The sequence below is a fragment of the Botryllus schlosseri genome, chromosome 13, assembly GCF_051294905.1.
Source record: "Botryllus schlosseri isolate E-star chromosome 13, Bs_hap1, whole genome shotgun sequence".
NCBI lineage: Eukaryota > Metazoa > Chordata > Ascidiacea > Stolidobranchia > Styelidae > Botryllus > Botryllus schlosseri.
The window spans coordinates 18,040,456-18,049,105 of NC_137248.1; the positions used below are offsets into that span (position 1 = coordinate 18,040,456).

The 8,650-nt window shown below is 40.8% G+C and overlaps 1 long non-coding RNA gene across 2 annotated transcripts; it reads left to right on the plus strand.

The window, feature by feature from the left end:
- The first annotated feature begins 3 nt into the window (after window positions 1–3).
- On the plus strand, window positions 4–7,636 carry LOC145453468 (uncharacterized). 2 transcript variants are annotated; one of them, XR_013919778.1, is made up of 6 exons: window positions 4–515; window positions 1,443–1,587; window positions 1,659–1,797; window positions 1,867–2,289; window positions 6,029–6,123; window positions 6,776–7,636. It is a non-coding gene; the product is annotated as an uncharacterized LOC145453468 (long non-coding RNA). The 2 variants fall into 2 exon arrangements; XR_013919777.1 differs by having other exon boundaries at window positions 4–314.
- The last annotated feature ends 1,014 nt before the right edge of the window (window positions 7,637–8,650 follow it).

Genomic DNA, 8,650 nt, shown 5'->3' on the forward strand with positions numbered 1-8,650 from the left:
GATTGAGAAGACAAGCCATTTCCCTCCGCGAGGGAAATCGCTTAGGGCTTTGGACCCGCACGCTCCGTAGGGCTTTAGACTTGAGTGCGTAGTGAATTTACCGTTTGTTGTTAATATTGCTATATTGCCTGTCATTCAATGTACTGTTTGATCGTTTTCTTTGTGTTCGCAGATTCCTATCACTACCGGTATAGCTTTTCTGAATCCGCAGTAATATGCAGTCTGACAAAAGATGAATATGCTGTACTGTTTGTGGAGGAGGAAGAATCGGTTGCTTTGCTGTTTAACATAGGGACTGGAAATCCAATGTGGATGTGAGATCATTCATTCACTCCTTACTGATATGTTAGCTACCAGTAATTGATTGTGAATTGTGTAAAACTGTTTGCATACATTCAGGATTCAGGAAGTACCGGTATTGCATTGCTTGTGGCTAAAAATGGGACACTGTACAACCCGCAAAACTTGTAAAACCCGCAAAACTTGCAAAACTCGCAAAAGCAAGGCATATTCAGGTAATTGTATAGGTATCTTTTACAATATTGTCGCTGTAGGCCTCAAGATATCATCGATTTGTTATGGAATTTAACTGCCGGTAAATATAAAGCAGGGTTTTGTAGTTGGCTACTAGGGTTTTGCGGTTGTCCAGAAGGGTTTTGGTGGGACCTAACAGGGTGTTGCTGGTGATTAGCAGGGTTTTGCGGTTGTCTAAGAGAGTTTTGCGGGTGAAAATAGGGTTTTGCGGTTGTCTAAGAGAGTGAAGCGGATAAAAAATAGGGTTTTGCGGTTGTCCAAGAGAGTTTTGAGGTTGTATAGGAGAGTTTCGCGGTTGACTACCAGAGTTTTGCGGTCGTAAAGAAGAGTTCTGCAGTTAACTAGCAGGGTTTTGAAAGTGACTATAGCAGTAGTCAACCTCAAAACTCTCCTATACAACCGCAAAACTATTGGAAAACCGCAAAACTCTCCTACACAACCGCAAAACTCTGTAGTAGTCAGCCGCAAAACCCCATTTTGCACCTGCAGAACTCTCTTAGACAACCGCAAAACCCTGTTAGGTAACCACAAAATCCTTCTGGACAACCGCAAAACCCTCGCAGCCAACTGCAATACCCTGCTAGTCACCCGCAAAACCCTGCCGTATACTTACCGGCAGTTTAATTCAATAACTAATCCATGATATCTTGAGGCCTACAGCGACAATATTGTATAAAAGATACCTACAATTACCTGAATAAGCCTTGCTTTTGCGAGTTTTGCGGGTTTTACAGTGTCCCGCTAAAAATACCAATACTAAGACAAGAAGAGGAAGTCCCAATAACATATGATAGCAATTGGTCCTTGTACAAAATACATATGATATGCTCAGTCAGTAACGGAACTTAGAATTCGCAAATGTACATCGCAGAATTATCAGCACAATCTTCATCATCCATCTGTTTTAGATGAATGAAATGTGGTTATGAAGTATATGGTGCGAGCTGCGGAGAGTAGTGGCTTGCCTTTGGATGTTTAAAGATGGGGCAGAATGACCAAAATGGAAACGTCAGCCAAACAAAAAAATTTTGGATACTTCTGTGTCAACGAATGGTAGCCTTTTACTGTGTCTGGTATGTTATACACGTAGAATATATAAACAAGCATACTTTCATACTTTCTAGATGGGGCCAGTATTGCAAGGAGACGTATGCAGACACCAGACATGCCAAATTCAAGAATGCCATCATCAAGTTTTGAGACTGAAAATCATGATCAAAACATGCACAAAGTAGCAGCCAGCTGCAGGAACTACCCCAGGCAGTAAGTTCCTAGCAATATGATTTCTTCTCGAATTTGAGTACGGTAATTTAAAGTAATTCTGTATTTAAGATGCTCCTTCATTTGAAAGTATTGTTGACTTAGAAAACTCTGAACGTCAAGAATGTGTTGGCTTATTACAGAGCACTGGTAAGCTTCTCACATATGGTCAAACTGGCTATCTTTTAATGGAATCTATTTTTAGCTGCTCTGTATTGTACATCCACACCTGCAAAGCTGTGCGATATCGAATCTTCTAGTTCGTCCGTAGACAATTGCGACGTTTCGTTACCCGAAGATATGAAGTTGGAGCTGAACTAGATGCATGCAGCTGAACCAGATGATGGATCTCATGGAAGGTCATATGAACAACGACATCACGGCAGTTGCCCAGTATTACTGAAAGATGTTATTGAAGATCCGTGTCAAACCTTGTCTCAACTGTAACGCCTAGAAGACGACTTGAACAGGGGCAATTACAAGACGTCTGAACTGGTATGTTTTAGTTCCTCATTTGAATGAAGCGCTTGTTCGCCCAAATCATGCCATAAGTGCTAGCGTTATTAGTAGGGCAAGTTTTTGCAACTTATTTTTACAGCTTCCGGCAGCTTCCTAAATACTCGTAAGATATGTAGAATGCTGTTTCAAGCTGTTTGAAGGAATCTTATAGTGCAACGCTTTGCAACTTTTGTTCATGCAACATTTTGCAACTTTCTCGATTTTTCATGAAAGTATTTCCGATTCTGGTGAAATACACGGCCAAATTCAACTGAAACACCGTAAATCAGCACCGAAGTAAGGCTTTTACGGGTATTTCGGGAGCTGAGCCGGAAAATTAACCTTTTTTTAGTCAACCAAGCAAAATGTGGTCAAAATGGTCCGTGGACATATGAGCATGCGACATTACAGCATGCGACAATTTGGCATGCGACACATGTTCACATAGGCGCCGACTTTTATTTTTTTACGAGGTGGCGAAGTCTTGTGACATCATAATTGTCCCGTGTCGATAACGTCATCGTCGCACTAAAACGCACTTTCCTACATACCGCTGGTGTACGTGCCGAGTACCAATCACTGATTGATTGATTGATCAGCGTTAACCATTTGCGTTTTACGTTACGTTTTAATACCGACTCTGCACTCATTATTATCAAACCATGCAGTCAAGTTATTAAGTGGAATCTTAAAACGGTACGATCATTCGTCCAACGATATATACGATGCATTCCATCAGGCGGAATGTATCGAACAAAAATCAGAAATTACGTCACTAAGAATTTGAAGTTGCATCAATGTTATCAACGCGCAATGTGTCGTGTGAGTAACGAAATACACCATGCACTGGGCTGGCAAGTTCGCAAGTAACATACGACAACTCTCGAATATGAGGTTTCAAACCGACGATAATGATGATTACAAACGTGAAATCGCGCAGATAATCAGCAATTGTCTCATGCGGTTTCTGGCTTCGCATTGAGAAGCTCCCATCGCGGCAATTATATGCAGCTTAAAACAGGGATTTTGGCGGCATTGGTGCATTTCCCGATTTACGTTCGCTAAGCAATTTCGGAGTACATCCAGGCGCGGGGGTCGGAAGCCCCTCCTTTGGAAGCGCGAAGCCCCCTCCTTAAACGCGAAACCCCGCCCTTTTCAAATGAGTGCTCTGACGCTAATACTCGGTTGCAATTCAGTCGTATTATCAGTGTTACGCGCGGCCAATTAACGGAAGGCGTGTCGACAATATGCGAGATACGTCCGTACGCATTGCACTGAACAATGTAACGCGACACGATCTGCCGCTGAGATAATTGCGAAATTAGGTCAGTCATTGCCCCGCGCTTGGCAATTGTTGGTAGCCTGATTTATCGCGTCACCTACAAGCCTAATTCCGCTGGCTTGAATAATCGCATCTGCAATAGGCCCGGTGCGCACGATATCATCGTTGGCTTACAAAATCGCATCTGCATTGGCTTGGTGCACACGAGATCATCACTAGCCTACACAATCACATCTGCAATAGGCCTAGTACGAAAGAAATAGCTAGCCTAACTACCGCGTCTCGGGCCTACCATGCTTTGGCTCCTACTTCCCGATGGCGGTAGCTTGGATGAAATGCCGTTAAGTGTATGCTGAATAGCGATTGTGGTTAAAGAGTGACTTCGCGAAACTGAATGACATGGAATGTCCGCAAACATGTGCGACGCGTTCGTATATGCGTAATTGATTTCCGCTAATACTTGAACATAACCATCAGAAGCTGTGATAAGGCTTGAGTTATAAAAGAGGAAAGGTTTGAACCACCTGAAATCGGCGTCATTGTAGCACCAGGCAGAAGCCGCCAATGCAGATGCGATTGCGCAGACAAGCGATGATATAGTTTGAACTGGGCCTATTGCAGATGCGATTGTTCAAGCCAGCGGAATCAGGCTTGTTCGAGATGCGATAAATCAGACTGGCGACGATTGCCACGTACACGGCAATGACTGACCTAATTTCGCGACCATCTCAGCGGGATATCATCACAGACTCTTCACGCTGATTGACTCTCGCAAATTGGCCGCACGGAACAATGATAACACAATTACTGAATATTGGAGTTAAAATGGTCATTTCAAAATGAAGGGGTTTCGCGTTTCAAACAGGGGGATTCGAAGACGTCTCTAAGGAGGCCGCACCAATTCGCCTGATTACTAAGTACTGGTCACAAACAACTTCGGCGTTTGATCATTTCGTACGAGGTGGCCGCCACCTCGTAAATATGGCGACGAGGTGGCTGCGTAACCTCGTAAGTCGGCGCCTATGCATGTGCATGTGGGTTAAATTACGGGTTAAGGGTAGATTAGGGTTGGGTTAGGGCTAGAATTTAGGTTAGGATATATATAAGGGTTAATTTCAGGACTATGTTTCGGGTTAGGGTAAGTTTTTGAGTTATACAGTCACATGCTGAAGTGACGCAAGCTGATGTGTTCCATGCTTAACTGTTGTTTTCCATTGTGTCGCATGCTCATTAGGGCTCTTCAAAAATGACTTTTTTTCTCAAATCGTACTGGCTACTTGATAAAATTGTTAGGTTACCTAATTTAAGCCTACACACAAAATTTGGTTCAATTCCAGCCAGTAACCGCTTTGCTACAGGAGAAGAAAGTTTCTATTTATTATATAAAAATAAATGATAAAAAATTTGAAAATTTTCTGTTCACCCCGTGAAAGTGTTAGGTTGTCTATAGAAACGATGCTCACCAAATTTGGTTCAATTCCAACCAGTGGAAGCGGAGTTATTGCCGTCGAAAAATTTGGATTTGAATAAAATAGTATTTACGGTGAGCACAACTATAATAAAAAACAAAGAATCGGTCACCGTAAATACTATTTTATTCAAATCCAAATTTTTCCAAATACTATTACAAATTACGATACAAATTTCCAAATACTATTATAGACAGCCCAAAGCTTTCATGGGGTAAACAGAAAATTTTCAAATTTTTTATTATTTATTTTTATATAATAAATAGAAACTTTCTTCTCCTGTAGCAAAGCGGTTACCTGCTGGAATTGAACCAAATTTTGTGTGTAGGCTTAAATTAGGTAACCTAACAATTTTATCAAGTAGCCAGTACGATTTGAGAAAAAAAGTCATTTTTGAAGAGCCCTAATGCTCATAGGTCGGGCAACCGGTCAAAATGCAACTTCTGCAACTTTTTTCAGAAATAAATGCAACTTTCCACGAATTTAACTGCAACAAAAACTTGCCCTAGTTATTAGTATGGCTTTTACCAAGAACACATCAGGAGTTATTGATCATTCTACCACAAACGTAAAAGTCAGTACCGTACTTGTACCACTGATTTACAATCAAGAGGTGGTTCCTTCTGCCTTGGTGTGTACGTTATCAAAGTCGAGCAACGTTGGTTGTGTCATCAGGAGTTTCTGCGTAATCTAAATATAGTACGTTGATCCCAAATCATCTGTTCGGCTCGATTATTCGACCGTTTTTTGCGGTGACATCATATTTGGTGATAAAGACCTGCTGAACTAGAAGCATGTACCAGTCAAAAATATTTGTTTTGATTATAATGTGAATATAGTATTGATGGTATATTAAAATTTGATACCTCAGAGTCTCGTTAACAATATTTTCGAAATGTCTCAACTCAATGATACTTCGTCGTTGTCTGATAATGTCTTGTAATACCATATCTGAACACATCTTCGAAGTATATTTTCTTTTCAGGAGCATGTAGATTGGCTCATCCTCACATTGCCAATCCAGAAAAACGAATTAAAGACCAAGTTGCACCATATGTCACTGTTATCGGATCTTGCAAGGTGATTTTGTTAATGAGTTTGGTGCCGGTGTGATATCTGTGCAATTTATGGTATTATTTGAGTGTCAGTGAATTGTTGCTACTGCACGTCTTCAGTTCACTGTATTTACTGTGCAGTACATGGAATAAGCAAAAATTACCACTCCAGCCTCTAACAAGCAATTGAAAATATTCATAAGGAACAGTCTTAACCCCGTGCTCAAACTAGGCTTTCAAAACCATTTACTAGAATGACCACTTTATGACGCCAATGGAGTGGGAATCTCCTCGACTAAGGACAAGCCTCATTCTACAGGTTCTGGTTTCATATCTTGACTTTACAATGGCTGCAGTGTAAATCAGTGGTTCCCAAACATCATTTTCACCTTACACGAGCTAGAATGAGTCGAGCAATATAATTTACTAAACGATCTCGCATTTTTCTCCAATCGACCCTTTCGTTACCTCCCATATCTCTAAAATTCACTCTCACGATACCGCCCACTTTTGGAATCACTGGTTTTAGTTCAGGGTCAAACAGCAGGATGATCGTCCTACTTTTGAAAGAGGCTTTGAAATCTTTTAATGTATGTAACTTGAGAGGATCCACTTTACTTGTTATATTCCACTGATAATAATCAATTGTAGTAATAATCTACTCATTCTTGTTATAGGGTGATCACGATCATGAAGAAGAAAGAAGCACTCCCGTCATCGTGGAATCTGAAGACGCAGATACTTGAGGACATTTCGCGATATTCACAGCAGACTTGGACAACTAGATAATTCTAGTTGTGTAATTTCAGTAATTGGAGTGAGATGCTGGTTATCTAATTTCTAAAATATTTATTTGCTCAATTCTACTCTAATTTGTGGAATGATCTTATTTGATTCTAATCAAATTTCTGATTTTCTTGAAACTGAGACAGGAGATTTGATATCAACTGAACTTGTTGAATTTCAGTAATTCCAATCTAATTTGAAAAAGCTGGAAATTGTCTAGTTGACCAACTCCGCACTAATTCAATCGATTTAACTCACTTGCTAAGTGTTTTTTGTACTCGGTGCAAGCGCTGACTCCCAAATGAATAATGCATTGCTACCCAAATAAACCCGAATACCTCCCGGCGACATTCGTCAGCAAGTTGTAAGGAATTGGAAAGAACCTGTTGATAGTATCACCAAACATGACGTCACTGGCGTGGATCACCTTGATTATTCAAAATTTCATGCCGATGACTTTATATTTGGTGATAGGATCAACAAGTTCTACTCTCTACTAGTTGCTGACGAATGTCACCTGGAAGTACTCAGGTCCATTCCAACACATCACTCGTCTAAAAATCAACACTTGAACTAAGTAAAAAAGCACTTCGCAAGTAAATATCTTCTGACTAGTGTCGGCTGTTAATATACGGGTTTATTTCAATATGAATATATAATCCAATTGTATATTGATGCTCCGTGCGTCCAATGTATTGATTGCTTGGTTCAATTTTTTGCTTATTGTTTAATACAGAACGAAAAGTAATGCATGATTTGTAAAATTAATGTTTAGTTTGCTTTCATGTGAAGTGCAGGATGTAACCGACGACAGTTCAGGGCCAGCTAGATCAAGTTTTGTGAAAGACAATTGATGAGGATGGGGAACTGATATATTTTTAGAATATATACAATAGATATCTTCTCAGGATATCTTTTAGACATCTTATATGGATATCATATAGATATCTTAATGTGTCGACAGATTTATATATATAATACATATTATTAGGATATATTTTGAACACGTGAGAGATATAATATGTATATCTATAACATATCTTGTGTTTGCTGGGCAGTCGGCCTTGACGGCTATGTCGGAGTGGTTACATTGCCCTGATCAGCTTTTAAAGTGTATTTGCGGAATCAGCTTGGCCCCAATAGCTTTCGATTCCGATCAGTATTGTTAAATTGGAGTTAGCGGAGGAGATAGCGTAGTGCATACTCACGTTTTAATTTGTGTGTTTCAGATTCAGTGCGACACTAGCTTTCGATTGAGACCATTTCGATTAAATTTTAGCTCTCTGGTCGCCAGCTATAGGACTGCCAATTACGCTGCTTTTTTCCCACTGTGTACACTGAGCAGTGTGCACACTACAGATGCGTGGATCCTCATTTTGCCGCCCTCTTGCAGCCTGCTGCCCCTGGCGCAGAGTCATAACCGCCAAGTGGCTACTACGCCACTGGCCGAAAACCGTGGTTTTGCCGACCACACCAGCTCTGTCAATAAGCCATACTTTCATCTTTGACAATTTCGAGAAAAGAAGCGTTTCGTAGTCAGACCGAGCACCTTGTCGTGCTGCGTTGCTCATTTCCCACTACCACCAGACGTACTATTAATACACTGCGCCTCACGCAAACATCTAGCAACAGCGATACCTGATCAACCACAAAATTAACGAACCGAAAACGAATGATCGTGAAAAATGCGCGGTTTCACGAGTCCGCTCATATATGTCGTCACCGATGACGGCTCGAACTTCAAGTCAAATCGAACATGTTTCGAG